This window comes from Chrysemys picta, chromosome 2 (assembly GCF_011386835.1).
Source record: "Chrysemys picta bellii isolate R12L10 chromosome 2, ASM1138683v2, whole genome shotgun sequence".
NCBI classification, from domain to species: Eukaryota; Metazoa; Chordata; order Testudines; family Emydidae; genus Chrysemys; species Chrysemys picta.
Window position 1 is genome coordinate 197,073,536 of NC_088792.1, and position 18,935 is coordinate 197,092,470.

Here is an 18,935-nt window from a genome sequence, read left to right on the forward strand (position 1 = left end):
GTGAATAGAAAGTGAGATTCTATTGTTGCTTTCATGAAAAATCTGAGGCCAATTAACAATGCAGCACACAGAATAAGAGCAAAAGAACATTCAGGTAAAAGAACCTGTGCTCATTTGCAGAGTGACTGGTGTGTTAGAGACTGAGGTGTGAGCAGTCAGGCCTAGTGATCCCAGCAGGAGCTGGGAAACTGATCTAATTCCAGGGGCAGGCCTACAGTCAGGAATGAGTAGCCATGCCAGTAGTCAAAACCAGGACCAGGAGCCAATAGCCATGCAAAGGGTCAGAGCCAGAGTAAAGAACCAGCATCAAGGTGAGAGAGCCAAATCCAGGAGCAGGCTGAGGTAGTAAGGATGATCACATCTAGAGAAGAGAACCCATTGAACAGTCAGAGAGCTACAGCTGCTGGACTGAAAGCCAGCCAACTGCCCTTCCTGATCAATCAGGTGGGGCCAGTCAATCAGGTAGCCTGCTGAAGACCAGCTGTGCTTGGTAGGTCACAAATAGACTGACTGGTGCAGGTGCAGAACCCTGAGAGTTTGCAACACTGGATCTAGCTTTGATTTGAAATGGATCAATATTTTTGAGCAAACTAGGAAGCACAGTGTACAAGGTTCAAAGCAAAAGGAAAAAAGGGTGTTGAAGGGAGCTGGCAAAGAGAAAGGAGTGTTATGATGGCTGAGCTTGCAGTAAGGTACAAACATTTGCCTTTGTTTTGCTTTCAAACTTATTTTTGGCCTGGGGCCTTGTTTTCTACCTTGAATATTTTATGGGTTTAGTTTTGATAAGTGGCTGCTGAATCTTACTGTACTGTTTATAGGCAGTATCAGAAAACAACAAGCCTCCCTCTCCCCCCCCCCCCCTTTAATATAGAGTAGCTTAAAATAGCACAAAATTAGCAATTGGGGGGGAAAAATAACTGAAGTCCTCAATATACTTCTCCAGAAAGGTTTAAGTTCACAGGTTCATAAGTGGGTATTGCAAGTAAATATAGGGAGGGATAAAAGAAGAAATAGTTATAACTGATATTAATATTATATGGTTGGCTACCGGACAATGGACAGAAGTATCTAAACAGGGGAAAAATGAGTTTCTACTTAAAGCTAAAAAAAAAACCCTATAGAATATTGTGGCCAAGTTGCTGAATGAAAATCAAGTCTATTCATTACCATTCACTATGGGAATAAAATGTAAGTTTCTGAAACATGTTTATTATGTAAAAGAGAGCTACTCAATATTTTGTACTTAATTCCCACCCCTACCCCCCCCCATTGGAAAAATACCATTTTACAAGACTCTTTGGTTTTTCAATATGAAACTTTGAAACAAAAAATCATTTAATTTAGCTTCAAATTAAAACTCTTTTGAAAAGTGAAATATTTTCAAAAAAAAATTGTTTTTTCCCCATTTTATCCTATAGCTATAATAGAATGGATGCTCTTTAGGGGGGTTATTCACTTTTTCCTTTTCCCATTCTATACCTTTTCCAAACTTCTCCCATTTTGGAAAAGTTACATAGTGTCCAAGTTAGTTTCTCTCTCTCTCTCTCTTTTTTTTTTTTTCCAGTTCTGTAACTTTTCCATAGTTTGGACAGTGAGGAAAAGCGGGGGGGAGGGCACTGAGAAAAGAGGGGGAAGAGAGAGAGAGAGAGAGAAAGGAAAAGATGAGTGTGAAACAAACAATTAATTCTGTTTAATGTAGTGGAAATAAACTGGGGGGGGAGAAACTTGAAAATTCGAAATGTTGGAAAGAAATGTTTTCTGAAAACAGATTAAATGAATACCTCAACCCAAAAAACCCCAAACCCCTCAAACAAACAAACACAAACAAAAAACTCCATGAAAAAAATCAAATGAAAACTTTTGTTCATGATTTTTTTTTTCTTCAGAAAAAAGTAAAGTATTTCTAGATGACAAAACGGTTCTCTTCAGCTACTTTGTATTCATATACTTACATTTAACCCAGCGGTAACATTTCTCATTTTAATAAATTAGGGGCCTGAGCTCCAATATGCAAATCTGGGCTTGGATTATAAACACTATGGATTGGTTTGGAACTAGTCACTCAGAAGGGTTTGAAGAGGGAAGGAGTGGATCCTGAACAATTTGTCTGCTCCTCTCTCTTTCTTCATTTCTGTGATTACCTGAATCACTAGAATTTTAGAGAAATTGTGTGCGGTTTCAAATCCCAGTTTCATATAGATTCTACCATTCTAAAAGAAAGTGCCAACAAAAATGGACTCTAACTTACTAAATGTGGTCATTTCAATAATATAATAAAGAGATGAAGCTGTCTCTTTCCTTACTAATTACACACACAAAGAAAATAATGATGAATGTTGTTGCTGAGAGTAATTATTATTATTATTTTTGTAAAATAAATATATATATATATATATATATATATATATATATATATATATTCCCTTTTACTGGATGTATTTTAATATTCTCCCTATCAAAGCAGTGGTCCACAGTTGTTAATTTAAAAAGCTGTACTTTGCTTTTTTTTTTTTATTATTTAGCTTTCATTAGTATAGACTAGTGCTTCCAACCACAGACACAATATTACATAGGCTTTTATTTTGAAATCTTTACAGCTTTGTATGAAAACTAGAAAAAGGAACATCTTGCTAGCATGGAGAAGGAAACCTAAAAGAAAACTTTAAAATTTTAATACAATAACTTATTGGGTTATAAATAAAATGTCCTTATCTATAAGTATCACAAGCATGTGTCTAGTGAGACTTGCTTGATGGTCCCTGCTGGTTTATAATTTATACAATCAGAAGTTAATGTAAGAAACTGCCAGAGTAGCACATTTTAACAAGGAAAGGAGGAAAAGTTAAGCTGCAAAACATGCATAATAGAGATTTTCCCTACTGCCAGAAAATTTATATTCACGACTAAATTAGTTTCTAATAAATTATGCACAGCATTTTATGAAGTTAGTAAAAATGTGATATACGCTACCATACATCCGTTACAAAGATCAATTGTTTTGTAATAGATTCCACAGACTGTTGTACTTTTGCTTCCTCTTGAAAAGATAATTTAAACATTTTGCTTAAAACCTGGTTTCTACAACTAAGGCAATCTTATCTTAAGACCTTGATTCAAAATACTGTTTGTTTATTTATATACTGGAAAATATTTAAATAGCTAGCCAGCTAAAATTATGTCCAATATATTTGCCATAAATAAGGTAGCTTGAATCTCCTTGTAACAGGAAAAAATACAGGTCTTGTCTTAGTTATTCAGAATAACTGGGTCCCCACTGACCTCTTCTTGTTGCTGTGTATAACAAGTCTAGACCATCATTTTCCCTATCATTAAGGAGGAAAAAAATGGGAAAGGCTTTTGTTAATTAAGGTCCAAAAACTAGGAACAGATTAAAGCCCTTATAAAAAGCTTTGCTCTTTATGAAAGAGGTTCCTGGCATAGGAGATGGAATCCTCAGCCAAAAATGACTATGCCCGAGGCACAACTGATAATAGAAGTTAGGGGGAGGGGTAACAGGTGGATCCTGCTATTTCACACCCTGTGCATGATTTTGGCCCTGCAGATCTGGGAATTGTACTACTGAGACCACATATACTATTCTCTCTCCTCCCAAGCAGACACACCATCTATTGCATGATAGGACATGCAGGGTCCATACAGGGGTGCTGGAACAATTTTTATAGCGGGGTTACTGAGAGCGATTGAACCAAACTGTAAACCCTGTATATGATGGAAACCACTTCAAGCCTGGGGGCATGGCAGCACCTCCAGCACCCCTAGTTCCAGCATCTATGAAGTGGTGAGGTGTATGTGCCTCAACTCTAGTTGAGTAATGAAGGTGTTAAACTTTTAGTGGGAGTGAGAGAGTTTTCCGTGACCTGTAAAGAGTACTAGAGCAGACAATTCTGGAGGAAAGGGCCTTCAGATGTTTCATTGAAAAGCATTCATAAATGAGGGTGGGGGTTCTGGTTGGGCACAGAAACTTCTGTTTGGAAGAAGTTGCACTTCCTTTTTTGCTGACCAGGACTTGGTGGTAGTAGTGCTGTGACGTGGTGTTAAGGCTGCTAAGTGTTGCTGTTCTTGGAGCTCTGGAGTTAGCTGCATGAGCTGAGGATGCAGCTTGCTGACTCAGCAGACCTCCGTGTCACTCATAAAGACAGACCACAGGCTTGGTTCAGTTGTGAAGGCACTCGGCCAGGCTTATTGTCGATGAAGTATGGTACTAGTGCCCTGGCTCAGTGGTTACAGGTACACTAACACAGGTATGCCCGCAACAAGGGCTCAGTGTCCTGTCCCCTCAGTTGATGCAAAGATGCCCCATATATGACTTCTCCTTGTATACACTGATACAAACAAGTTATGTATTACACTCCAGATGTAGTTAGTTACCACCTTTATCCTTGTACTTGCTAGTTCGAACAAACCATCCTCATCCATTATCCTGTTGTTCCCTCCTTATTTTATGATTGTTAGATATGTTCTTGTATCATTTCTTAAGAATGTGTTTACATAGTTACTTGAGTGATATGTGTTTTTTGTACCATCCCCGCTGGTCAGGAATGTGCTTACTTGGCTAGCTGACACCTGATATGTTGCTATTTTGCCAAGGCCAGGCTTGCTCTGGTTCACAGCCTTTGGCACGCACTGTTAGTTATGCCTAGGGCTCCACCAAAGGCCTGCACTAGGAAATAGCTACCCTGAAACCAAAGGGGTTGTGTGTGTGTGTGTGTGTGTGTGTGTGTGTGTGTGTGTGTGTGTGTGCATGCACGTGCATACATGCTACAAAGGGAGCTATGTGTAGATGTGATGCTATTCTGTGAAGAAGGAATTCCCTTCCAAAAGGAACCGATTTCACTTGAGACTGGCGAATGGGAATTCCTATAGCTATTTTTTCTTCTCAAAAGAAAGAATTAGAACTTCCTGAACAGAGTTGCATGCCAAGAGAAGAATTCTAAAGAACTGTTTCTGCACAAAGGAGGTGAAAGCATATGTTTGATTTAAACAGATTTGTTGTAGAAAGTTCTTTTCCTATTTCTAAGGACATTGCCGTGAGCTGACACTATCTACCATAGCTGGGTCTTCTGAAGCTACCCTGTTGTGCAAACTGCCATTCTTAAGTTAATTTGGGGTTTTCCTTAGACATGTATGCAACACCAGGATTTTGCACTGTTCTAGACTTATTCTTCCTTCTAGATTCCCTTAGTCACTCACCTTAAGACAAGCAAATAAAGCAGTATTAGTGTGTGATTTGCTGTATAGATTAGCAACAACACAAATTGACAGGTGGCTTCTTATACAGATGGATATTTTGGGGGTGAGCTAAAAGTCTGAGAGGCAGTGGTTCTCCGTTATAACAGGGTTCACTGCTTGAGCTAGTGAAAAAGGCTTTGGCTGAGGATGTCGCCTACTGATACTAAGGAAAGAATCTTCTAAGTGCACTAGTCTTCCATTAATTTTTTAAAAGCATCCTTTTCTTTGCCCCTTTGGAAGATTCCACACTACTGTTCTACTTTTTGCATTTTCCATTCCACAAAGTGTTATTCAATGTTAGAGATGTAATACTTTGAGGGGGGTTGTAACACTGGACTGTCATCACAACAGCTGAAGCTCATGGCTATAACACCTGCTGCAAGTTCTTTAACCCGTTTCCTCCCCCTTATAAAACAACATAACTTGATCTTTGACTAGTGTGTTCAGTGGAGGCAGAAGTGACAGGCCTCCAGAGCTGTGACTGTTGGTGTTCATAGATATTGTTTACTTTATTTTATTTTAGGTTGGCAGCCAGATAATAGTGTTACAGTTTAGTTCCAGAAGTCATTTCCCTAGCTAACAATGACCAGAACATCAACCATGCTTCTCTAATTCCGGTTTGGTTGCTGAAGCAGAAGGAACTGAAATTTTCTTTCTGGTGACCTGTTCTTTCTTGCAGTGAGTTGCAGAGATGACATTGATCTATATAAACATATACCCAGGAGAATGTGAAAATTACCCTGATAATGACATGAGCATATAAACTAAACTCTAAAGCTTTTACTTTAACTTTCTGATTATTCCTGATCATTGCTATCCTGTAATAAATCACAGTGTTATTAACTAGATCAGAATTGTGATGTTAACATACTCCATTTCTGATTTTAGACTTGTATTTTATTATAAAATAGATCTTTGCAAAGCAGTCATTTGTCATCAATGGACAAAAATGTTTTTGAAGTGTTTGAAATGCCTCAAAAATGTACATGTGTGGATGTATGTATTTATTTTAGCAGAAACATGTAGCATTTTGGAGCCTAAAGTGATTTCTTGTTTCAGTTTAGTAGCAGGCAATTGATGAATGCTTACCCTCCCTTTATAGCAATGGGAATTTACTAGAGATTCTGGGGATCATGCAGCACTTTAGCCATAAGTTAAAGGTGTTGCAAACTGTTCAGAATTACTTATTTATTTAAATATATGCCAATGAAAAAAGGTGCCAATCCCAAGATCTTTCATTTAAAAAGGCAAATCAAAATACAGAGCAATGACTAGGTAATCTTCCATCAAAAACTGGGAGGGGGAAAAATCACTGTACCCTTTCCCCAAATATTGTTCTTTAAGCAATACCTCACCTCCAAAAACCTCTGTCCAAAAAGTGGGCATTGCCCCATTACCTGAGTCAATATATTCAGGTTGTTATGGACTGAGGGGCTGAGCAAATTCCAAAGACTGTCTACACTACAGAATCTAAATCAGCATAGCCCCGTAGTGTAGATGTCGCAGACATCGACAGAAGCAAAAAGCAGATGGTGGCATAGAAGTAAAAGCTACCCATTCTGCTATGGTCTTCCTCTAAAGTACTGCATTTTTGTTTTCTAGAAAAGGAAATATAGATGCAAAATATTAATGAATGTGTAACAATTCTTTTGGTAACAGAGAAATACAGAGGGCACTGAGTCTGGGAGTATAATGTGGTAAAATATCATTCCATGGGAAAGTTAGTGATAGATAAGATAAGGAGATGTCATCTGATTTGTAAAAAGCTACAGAATCATAATTTCAATGGTGTCATGCTCTGTGGCATGGCAGAGGGGACTCTCACCCCTGTTCCTTCAGCCTCAAGTCCTGTAGTTGGTGGAAATTTTGATAATACAGTTTCGTTGGAAATGGGTCGAGTTGTGTATTGTTCAAAAGTCTTTTCTCCCATGAACACCATGATACCAAACTTGACAAACCTAGACTCATTTTGTAGGTATACATTGGAGAAAACATTTAAAAATCAACATTTAAAAAAAAATATTCTTTATCATGAGGATGAATTGCTTATATAAAAAAGAACAACATTGCTCTTTGGTAATCCAAGGGTGTGGGTAATCTGCACCTGCATCCCCACCCTCTTCCCACACACCCTTTCCTGCCCCCAAACTCCCTCCCAGAGCCTGCACCCCTCACCCCCTCCTGCCCCACCCCCACACCCTGTCACAGCCCGGAGCCTGCACTCAGCACCCAAACTCCATCCCAGAGCCTGCACTCTGGACCCCCTCCCCTACCCAAACTCCCTCCCAGAGCCCAACCTCTCACCCGTCCTGCACCCCAAGCCCCTGCCCTAGCCCAGGGCCTGCACCCCAGACCTCCCCCCCCACACACCCAAACTCCCTCCTAGAGCCTTAGGCAGATGGGGGTGGAGTTTGGGGGGGAGGGTTCTGGGTACCACCAAAATTTCTACAAATCTGCTGTCCCTGGTAGGGGAGGGTTGGTTTTGGGTATGCTCAATCACCCTGGATCCATTTCTTGACAATTTGCCATCTTAATAGAAGGTACGAATGCACACCTGGATGGTAGCAATTTTTCTCTACTTGTCTGCTTCTCGAAAAACATCCACAAGTACAGCTCTGATTGTGTCCTAATGTTGATCTCCAAATGGTAAACTCAGCATATGAATGACTCTAGTGCATGTATGACCTCATTAGCGACTATCTCAGCTGTTCTGGGCACCTTCAGAGCGAGGATAGAGCCTTTGGAGGCTGAATCAAATGCCTTCCAGTAAAATAATTTGGCCTTTCCAGCCACCCTTCTGGTAGTGTCACATCCTGAAAGAGTGTGGATCCCTGGCAGTGTGGTGGCTTTTGATGGTTTGAGTGTTAGGAACTCATCTCTGAGGGATATACAGCAATTCTGTTCCTTTACCAGCAGGCACAAAAACAGAATCTTACAGAAGTCTTGGGGGAGAGGCTCTTTCACAGAGCACTAGAACATCTGTGTCTGGCGCAAAACCCCAGTGTTTAGTAGCACCTCTCTCTCTGACACTGATGGCATGCAAGATAATGTTACTGTCAGCCTCCTCATGGGAACTATGAAGAAACTCCACTAAAGAGTGTGAGGCAGCAGCTTCATTACGCCATGCAATGACAAAATTCTTTGAGCAATTCTCATGCTGAAGCATTTTTCCTGCAAGGTGTGCAATTAACTTGTACTTTGTGCGATCATGAGACAGGAGCATCTTCTCTGTGACATTGGAGATGTCTGTGAAGTCAGTGATTTTTCTATTGAACAGGAACAATACTGTGAAGTCTCTTCTCTCTGGTAATATTTTGAACTGATTCTTCTGCATCAAACATGAGATGGCCTTTGTCATAGTCCATCATTTTTCTCTGTGGCCTCATAATGAAATCTTCAGCCAAATCTCAGCAGGTGTTAACAATTTCTAATTTGCCAAGAGCTTGTACCTCAGCTATGCCATCTATGATTGCTACACTAAAACGCCTCTGCTGGCATAAGGTACTGGTCATATTGTCAGTAGGTGTTGGCTTAGGAAGACCAAGCAAGATGTGCATTAGTTTGCTTTTCACCTAGCACATACACATTGGTCTGTTGCATTTGAACATCATCCAGGGTACCACAGAGAACTTGTACTTTCCCAAAGTCTCACATAGATCAGCATCATGCTGAGACCTGGACATGATCGGGAGATGAGCAAACAATGATGTGTCTGTGGTTAGCTCTGTAATAGTCCCTGCCACCTTCACTCCGACTTCCTTCTTTGCAGCGCAGCTTTAGTCTGTTCCTTTTGATTGGAGCCCAAAAACGGATGGAGCCTTGTATGAAGCCTTTAGAACCCAAAGAATCATCCAAGTCATAACTAAAGTAGCTATTTGGCTGACATTTTTTAGCTAACACATCATTGAAGACTGCTTTTGAAATTATATTAATGAGCTCTGGGTCAATCATACATGGATGGGTTGCCAATGTGAGAAAGCTCACTGTGTAGCTTTAAAATTGCCTTTTCTTGGCATTGAACAGCGCCCAAGGAGTCTAGATAGGGCTTGGTTAATTCTGGGGAAGTCATCCCAGCCATGCTTAATGTGTAATTCGATGGAGTTCTGGGGTTATCAGGAAAACCTGGTAAAAAGTTGGATACTGTTACCCCAACTTTCATTGCTCTGTTTTTGGATTCATGCTTCATCTGAACCAAGTGTACAGAAGGGAACTGGTGACCTTTTAACAACCCAACTTCCTTTTTGAAATTCCTCTTTGAAATTCCTCTCATATGTCAGACTTTTCTGCAGCTATTATTTCAATGAGGTACCAGGCAATCGTCACAGAACACCTGGTTGAGTCCAAAGCAAAAATGTATTTCACAAAGTTTGCCAGTGCTGCGAGGTGCATATTCCAATGATCAATCCTGACAGATCGAATAAAAAGCAACAAAGACTCAACCGTCTTCATATTTTACCACACCATCCCAAAAGTTTGCTTTGTCACCGATTCAACCGCCTCAAATTGCATGATCACTTCTCTGATATTGCAGTTCTTCATTGTGTACAATAGAGGTCATTGAGAGTGGAATGTACATGGGATGTGTGAAACCCTTCTCACAAATCTGGTATCCTTTGGGAAATGATTTCAAGCACATCAGTATGCTTGACAAAGAACACATCTAGGTGGCATTTTTGAAGAGCAATGAGTGTTTGGGTTGGTCTTGTATAGCAGGTTGCAGTTTTTCCCCCTGCAAAAATGTTGTTCACAGTACTACAAAATACCCCGCATCTCAGGAATACCAATGTCATTAACAAAGGAGTTGACTGTATATATCGCTGCAAAGAATACCTACAGTTCACCAGAACGTAGACGCCACCATCTGCAAAGATCATCGCAGGACATTATTAGCTGCCACAATTTAACTTTGTCAGGGCTGCAAGCTTGACCATCCCTGTATTAAAGTGTAATTTTAAAATGTTGCTTTTTAAACATTTTCTTTAAATGATATCTAAATAATTGTTCTAGGTTTGTCGTGTTTGGTGCCATTATGTTAGTGGGGGAGAAAAGGGCTTAGAATGATACCCAACTCGACACATCTGCAACAAGACTGTATTATCAACATTTCCACCAACTGGAGGACCTGTACCAGGGACTGTGTGGGAGGGGGAAGGGGCAGTGAGTTGCCCCTGCCACTCTGCAGAGGGTGACACCATTGAAATTACGATTCTTTATTTTTACAAATCAAACAACACCTCCTTAACCTGTAAGGTTGCCAGGTGTCCAGTTTTCAAATGGAAAGCCTGGTTGAAAAGGGACCCTAGCAGCTCCGGTCAGCACAGCTGACTGGGCCATTAAAAGTCTGGTCAGCGGCACATCGGGGCTAAGACAGGCTCCCTACTTGGCTCTGCATGGCTCCCCAGAAGCGTCGATACATCCCTCTGTTCCTAGGCAGAAGAACGGCTGCAGGGTCTCTGTGCACTGTCCCCCGCCCCGTGTCCTGGCTCCACAGCTCCCATTGGAGCTGCGGGGGCAGTGCCTGCCTAGCTCTGCCAGCAGAGGCAGTGTGCAGAGCTGCCTAGCTGTGCCTTCATCTAGGGGGCAGAGGGACATACCGGATGCTTTCCAGGAACTGGTTGAGGTAAGCACCTCCTGGATGGAGCCTGCACCCCTCACCCCCTCCCGCACCCCAACTGTCAGCTACCTCCTGCACCCAAACTCCCTCCCAGTCTGCACCCCCCAAACCCTCTCCTGCGCCCCAACCTAGAACCTCCTCTTGCACTCCGAACCCCATGGTCCCAACCTGGAGCCCCCTCCTGCACCCTAAACCCTCATTTCTGGCCCCATCCCAGTCCTAACAAAGGAATGTGTTAGATTATCTTTTGTTTTGGCTTGTGATGTTCTTTGTGCTGAAAGGAAGGTGTATTTCTGTTTTCCCCCTTCCCCCCCAGTAACACAGAAGGTTTATTTAGATGACAGGAACATAGTCCAAGACAGGTCTTGCAGGTACAGACAACAGGACCCCATCAGTTAGGTCCATCTTGGGGGTGGATAAGGAATTGGTTAAGGGGGAGAATGCAGCGGGTCGTATTGAAGGGTGAACTGTCAGGTTGGAGGGAGGTTACCAGTGGAGTTCCTCAGGGTTCGGTTTTGGGACCCATTTTATTTCATCTATTTATAACTGACCTCGGAACCGATTGCAGGAGTGGACTGATAAAGTTTGCGGATGATACGAAGGTGGGAGGCGTTGCCAATTCGGAGGAGGATAGGGATATTCTGCAGGGAGACTTGAATGAGCTTGTGAATTGGAGTATCAGAAATAGGATGAAATTTAATAGTGAAAAGTGTAAGGTGATGCATTTAGGGATGACTAACAACAATTTTAGTTACAAGCTGGGGACGCATTGGTTAGAAGTAACGGAAGAGGAGAAGGACCTAGGGGTTCTTGTAGACTGGAGGATGACTATGAGTCGACAATGTGACGTGGCGGTGAAAAAAGCCAATGCGGTCTTGGGATGCATTAGGCGAGGTATATCTAGTAGGGATAAGGAGGTGCTGCTTCCGTTGTATAAGGCGCTGGTGAGACCTCATTTGGAGTACTGTGTGCAGTTCTGGTCTCCCATGTTTAAAAAAGATGAACTCAAATTGGAACAGGTGCAGAGAAGGGCCACTAGGATGATCAGAGGAATGGAAAACCTGTCGTATGAAAGGAGACTAGAGGAGCTCGGGTTGTTTAGTCTGACAAAACGAAGGCTGAGGGGGGATATGATTGCTCTCTTTAAATATATCAGAGGGATAAATACAAGGGAGGGAGAGGAATTATTCCAGCTTAGTACTAATGTGGACACGAGAACAAATGGATATAAACTGACCGTGGGGAAGTTTAGGCTTGAAATTAGACTAAGGTTTCTGACCATCAGAGGGGTGAAATATTGGAACGGCCTTCCGAGGGAAACGGTGGGGGCGAGGGACCTGTCTGGTTTTAAGATTAAGTTAGATAAGTTTATGGAGGGAATGGTTTAATGGTAAAACATATTAGCTGAGGAATACCGAGCAATGGCAGGTAAATAGTATAATGGTTAACAAGGGTCAGGCAGGAGACTCTAGCCTACATGCTCGGGGTCTTACTGATCTCCATATTTGGGGTCGGGAAGGAATTTTCCTCCAGGGTAGATTGGCTGAGGCCCTGGAGGTTTTTCGCCTTCCTCCTCAGCATGGGGCAGGGATCGCTAGTAGGAGGGTCTCTGCCAATTGAAGTCACTAAAACACAGGATTTGGGGACTTCATCAGCAGAGTCAAGGGAAGGGTAGGGACGGTTTTGTGGCCTGCAGCATGCAGGGGATCAGACCAGATGATCATAATGGTCCCTTCTGACCTTAAAGTCTATGAGTCTATGAGTCTATGAGGCGGGGGGCAGGGAGGACAGAGACCCATCTGGGCTCCCCTCCATTTTCCTAGCCAGCTCCAAACTGAGACCCTCCAGCCCCTCCTCTCTGGCCTTTTCTCTTTCCCGGGCCAGGAGGTCACCCGATTGATCTCTTTGTTCTCCAACACCTTCAGTTAGCATCTTTACAGAGGAGGGGCCCAGGCCATTAGTTGCCATGAGACAGAGTGCCGGCCATTCTCTGTGCAGATAGTATCACAGGGGCCTTCTTGGGCTCTGCAACAATCATACACCCTGATCCCCCCTCCCCACCTAAATACCTAAGAAATGCATAGGGGAAACTGAGGCACCCACACATTATTCAGAGAAAACATTAAGAACATTCCCACTTCGTCACATCTCTCCTCCCTTCGAGACCGAACTGAGCGGGGTCACTTAAGCCGGTGACCTGGGGAAGTCAGAACCCACCAACGTTCCCATGGATGCCCCAGCATCTGTCCTACCTTGGTGGGAGTTACACCAGTCCCTGCCAGTTTCACGCCCTTCCTGAGGTCGACTGTGCTTGATGGTACCTGCAGGCTATTTTTGGGAAGGTTTATGCGGCCCATGCCCTTAGTACTTACTAATTCTATAGAAGATAAATTGCTTGCTTTCTTGATCTGTTTTCGGCAAAAGCCATACGAAACAAACAGAACAAAGCCTTCTCCTCCCCCCCCCCCCCCCCCCCCGATTTAAAAGTATCTTGTCCCTTTATTGGTTCTTTGGGTCAAGTGTTAGCAAGGTTACTTAAGATTCTTAACCCTTTACAGGTAAGAGAATTGTGTGCCTCTGGCCAGGAGGGATTTTATAGTACTGTATACAGAAAGGTGGTTACCCTTCCCTTTATATTTATAACACCCTCCCACACCCCAACCCTCTGCCTCAGCCCAGCACCCCTCCCACACTACAAACCCTTGACCCCACTCCCAAGCCTGGAGCACCCTCTTGCACCCCACACCTCTCATCCCCAGCACTACCCCAGAGCCTGCACCCCCAGCTGAAGCCCTCCCCCTCCTCCTGTACCCCAACTGCCTGACGCAGCCTGGTGAAAATGAGCGAGTGGGTGAGGGTGGTGGAGAGTAAGTGACAGAGGGAGAGGGGACAGAGTGAGTGGGGACGGGGCCTTGGAGAAGGGGCAGGGTCTTGGGGAGGGGGTGGGGCAAGGTGTTCTGTTTTGTGCAATTAGGAAGTTGGCAACCGTACTAACCTGCCCATGGAATAGCACATGCTCCCATGCTACAGGGAGTTTTGCCAAAACAAGGAATCCAGGATTTGGACCTGTGTGTGTAAACAGGGACTTTTAGGAAAAAATCACCTATGAAAAACATATACTTGTCCTTGGTAGTGCTACAGTAAATGGCACAAAATTGATGTGGCTTCCAACACTCTTGAGAATAAATCTCCCAGTGTCTTTTCAATTGAAACCACAGCTAGCAGCCTAATAAGTGTAAATTCTTACAAAAAGATCTAAACATGAATGTGTGTGTGCAAGAAATTAAGCTCGGTCAATAACTGAAAAGCATAGTTAGAATGGAAGTTGGAATTTGTCATTTAAACAAGTGACCTTGATCATGGGCAGCATTATGGCAGCTGTGAGCCACTTTGCTGACATGAAGTTTACCTAAAGCTGGCAGACCCAGCTTCCTTAATGGCATGGATCTGCTGTATTAGCTATTACACAACCATCCTTCTGCAGCTGATGCAAGGGTTGTGGCTGAGAGAAAGAGGGCATTAGTTGTGCTCCCCTGCATCCCAACAACCTACAGCAGCTGTAACAGCTCTTTCCCCACCCACCTCAAAATCTAGAGAAAGTAAGATAGAATGTTTGTGTGCTCTGTACTGAATTTAGCAAAGTTGTTGCCAGTGAGATACATCTCCAGCCACATGGAAAAGGCAGAAGCCAAAAATATGTTGTGCACTTACACTTTGGTGCGTCTAACTGGTTGCTCTCTAGATTTATGTATTATGGGCCTTATTCTGATCTTTTCTAGATATGTAAATTCTTTTAAACAGATAAGGTATGGGAGAAGTGGAAAAGAAGCGCAAAGGTGATAGTAATATCAAACAGATACTCGCTCAGACATGTACTCATAGTTATGCTTAGAGTATGTTATTACAGATTACTGGTTATCTAGCATCTCCCTCACTTCTCAAACAAGATGCCAGAAGAGATTTGAATGTGGCATACTTATTTTCCCCCTGAGCTTTTATCGACAATGCTGAGAATATATAGAAAATATACTGAAGTATAGATTTAATGCTCATTTATATCTTGAATTTGGTGCAATATCTTTGAGTAAAATAGATCAGAAATACCTGAGCTGAAATACAAAATTTAGCGCACTCAATATGCCAGGATGAATGTACATGATCATAATCCTACTTTCATTAGAATATGAAAGTGAATAAACAAAATGAGTCTACTGCATAGTTCACCTACCTTATCCTTCCTATTTTATACTTTAATATTGTTCTAATCAACTCATGGTAATTATAGAAGGAAATAATGTGTTACGTCATATAATACGTACATTTTATACAGCCTTTTGTTTGTAGATCTGAAAGTGCTCCACAAAGGAATGCAAGTAGCATTATGCTTATTTTACAGGTAGGAAAACTAAGGTACGGAGATTTACACAAGGCCACATAGTCAATCAGTGGAAGAGCAATGCAACTTCTGGCACCCACGAGGCTACATTTCCTGCCTTGGAGGGAAGTAACTGCAAGTTTCTCAATATTACCCATTCTGGGTTAAGTGAAAGAAAGTTTGATTTTAGCATTGAACAAAAAAAATTCAACTTGCCTTCCTTGGTATTCTTAAAATAAGCTGAACCAGTCACTGGAGATGTCTTCCTCTACATATGCCTTTCAAGTCCATTCCCTTGGATGCAGTAGGCAGCAGAGTTATTATTCATCAGATATACTTGCAGTCTAATGTTATGTGTCACCACTTCCCTTGAGAAACTATATTCCAAATCTTAATAGTTCTCACTGCCAGGAAGTTAGTTCTAATATGCACTTTCTTTAAGTTTTTTCCTTATTCATAGTATTTTAAATTAAATTACCTTGTGTTAGAGAGAGGATGGTTCAGTGCTAGGGGTACTAACCTAGGCCATGGAAGCCCCACGTCTGGTTACAGCTCTGCCACAAACATCCTATATGACTTTGGGCACGTCACTAAGGGCCAGTTTTTGTAAGATATTTAGGTACCTAAAGATGCAGAGAGGCAACTAGTAGAATTTACAAAAGCACTGAAGTGAGTTAGATGTCTAACTCCCATTGACTGTTCATTGCAGTAGTGTTGTAGTCATGTTGGTCCTGGAATATTAGAGAGACAAGGTGGGTGAGGTAATGGTGAGAGAGACAAGCTTTGGAGATACACTGAGCTCTTCTTGAGGTCAGAAGTTGGTATAATAAGTTACTGCACTTATCTTCTCTCTCTCATTGGCTGTTTAGCTGACTTGAAAATCCAGCTAGGTGCCTTTCTTCATCTTAAGGTACCTAAATACCCTTGAAAATATGACCCTTAAATTCTCTCTCTCTCTCCTCCATATGTAACATGGTGCTAATAGCACTTCCCTACCTCACAGGGGTGTTGTGAAGATATCACAGTAATGGAGGCCCTACACATACCTAAGGGAGGTATACTTTTTTTCTGAAACAGAAGAGATTAATCTGTTTCCATTTTATGTTGGAATATTTTATTAACTGAGTTAAAACAAAGCACGCTTTCTGGTCTAAAGAATGCCTAACAAGCAAGGGTGCAATAAAGTGTATGTAGGGGGGGGAAGGGGCCAAGCCTCATCCCTGGCCCCTGACTAGACCTAGAAATTTGGCTCTGCCAACCCTCCAACATGACGGAGAGGCAGTCAGGCCAAATTGGAGTGGTGCTGCAACCCCATGTGTCTGAGTAGCTCCCCCATCCTCACATCTTTGCAGTCCTTCTGGTGCCCCTGGACACTGGGCCCTCCCAACTCCCTCCAGTGAGAAGCAGAGCAGGAAGTACTGGGAATCTTCAGTCCCCTTGAAGATGGGAGGATTGGATCCAGTCTTTTGGTGCTTCCTGGGAAGTGGAGACACCGGAGGAGAATTGGATCTGGGACTCCCTGAAATGCCTGGCCTCCGGTGTGTGTGGGGGGTGCTCTTCAGCTTGACTGCCTCTCTGGGTGTGAGCGTGGGGCTTGGTGTGTGGTCTCCCTGCCATGGGGTTGTGTGCAGTGGGAGAGAGACCTCAGAGCTGGCAGTGGGGCAATATGGGGAGAAGACTATGGGGCAACAGGAAGGAAGTGTGTATGGAGCTGGGTGAAAGAGGGCACAATTCCGGGTGCACAGGCAGCATTAGAGTGCTCAGGACTGGGTATGGGGAGTGGCAGAGGGAGAGCATGGGTCTGGATGCAGGACAGTGCTGAAGAGTGTGTGGAGCTGGGTACGGGGAGAGAGCTTGGGGATGGGAGCAGGGCAGGAGTGGGAGAGTTCTGGGTTTCCTCCTTAGGAAAATTCTGATTGCACACCTGCTAACAAGCCTGTGAGGAATGAACCTAAGAGCTTGGTTTCCTGTCTGCTTATGTAGAGAGATTGTAATGCAAAGTGGCAGCTTGTGGAAGAAGTGGTATATTACTACGAGGTATGCATGATGGACTATGGGTTTAGGTTGATGTTTTGGTGTGAACTTCAATACGCAAGAAAGAGAAGTTCTGTAAGCACTAAGTTCAAACTGAGGTCTTGTCTATGCTACCGGCCAAATCGACGGGCAGTGATTGATCCAGCAGGGGTCAATTTATCATGTCGAGTATAGACGCAATATATTGCCCACCTATCACTCTAGCGTCGACTCTGGTACTCCATCTCAACGAGATGTGCAAGGGGTATTGGCGGGAGAGCGTCTCCCATCGACACACCACAGTGAAGACACCATGGTAAGTAGATCTAAGTACGTCGACTTCAACTATGTTATTCACATAGCTGAAGTTGCGTAACTTTGATCGATTCTTCTCTCCCCACCCCCACCCCCACCCCGTAGCGTAGACCAGCCCTGAGTCAAAGATGAAAATGGATGCTCATTGAACTACACAATCTGAGCTTGGTTTTGTTCTTATTTATACCAATGTAAATCAGCTCCATTGACAACAGTGAAACTACACCAGTGTGAAATCAATGCAAGCAAGATCAGATCAGAATCAGCCCTTATGTTCAGATAACCAAGTGTCTTACATGGTCCACAAAAATAGACTTTTCAATCAAGGTTTAAACTCCAAATTGCTGCATGTCTAATGAGCATGAAAATCCGATGCCTGGAGACTTTTGTAATAACAAGATATGGAAAAGACTGATCTTGTTTCAGATGTAATTATGAATTATTTTTGACGTTATATAGCTCAAGTCAGACCTTCCTGTATTTAAAATAATATGATGTACTTTATTGTGTTTGAATTTGAGGTGAGCAAATAATGATTATAAAGGGCAAGGCGGGGAAATGTATTCTTGGAATTCTCTAGGCCCTGAAGCGCAATTGGATCAAGAGTCTTGTCTCATTAAGATTTAGCTTAGTTTCATGCAATATTTCTACACACATTCACAGGATATAGGCTCTTTGGGAGTCATTACAGTGGATGCTGGTTACAGGTGTATATGTGGCCTGATATTTTTTTGGAAGATTGAGATGTTTTGTGGTCTGTTCAAAATTCATATACATCTCTAATGTCAGTAAGTACTTTCTGGACTCCAGTCTTCATAAAGAAAATCATAAACACTTGAGAGCTATGCATACGAGCTTCAGTAGGTCATGCCACTCGCCTGTATCCCCCTGTGGCAGTGACATCTTTTAATATTGCACATGTTCATAGACTTCTATGCTAGAAGGGATCATTATGTGGTCTAGTCTGACCTTCTGCAAAATATAAACCATAGAATTGCACAAATTCTTCTTTGGGTAAAAAGAAAAGGATTGATTTTTAAATGCAATTGGGTGAACAAAAACAATCCAGCTATTTATTTAATATTCCTAACATAAACCCAGACAGTCACTGCAGATTCATATATAAACCCAGGAAGATCAAACTGGCATAGAGCCCCATCGCAGTGTATCTGCTTTCATTTATGTAAGGTCTGTTTGGTGCAGTTGTCCACATGAACCAAAATGCATCCTGTCATGTCAACTGTCTACACACAGAAGGGTAAAATCCAGCTAATAACTATAGTTATAGCTGTCTTCAGAAGTAGAGCCAAATCTAGCAAAACATATATGGACGACTGTCCACAATGAAGACTGCACAGCACTCAGCTC

General features: G+C 42.5%; 1 long non-coding RNA gene across 2 annotated transcripts in view; it reads left to right on the plus strand.

Annotated features, from left to right (window-relative positions):
- The first annotated feature begins 480 nt into the window (after window positions 1–480).
- Window positions 481–18,935, plus strand: part of LOC135981149 (uncharacterized) — a 77,261-nt gene continuing 58,806 nt past the window's right edge. Inside the window, exon 1 of one of the 2 annotated variants that reach the window (XR_010598111.1) lies at window positions 481–692. This is a non-coding gene — a long non-coding RNA (uncharacterized LOC135981149). The remainder of the gene's footprint in view (window positions 693–18,935) is intronic. The other variant, XR_010598110.1, reaches the window with a different exon arrangement.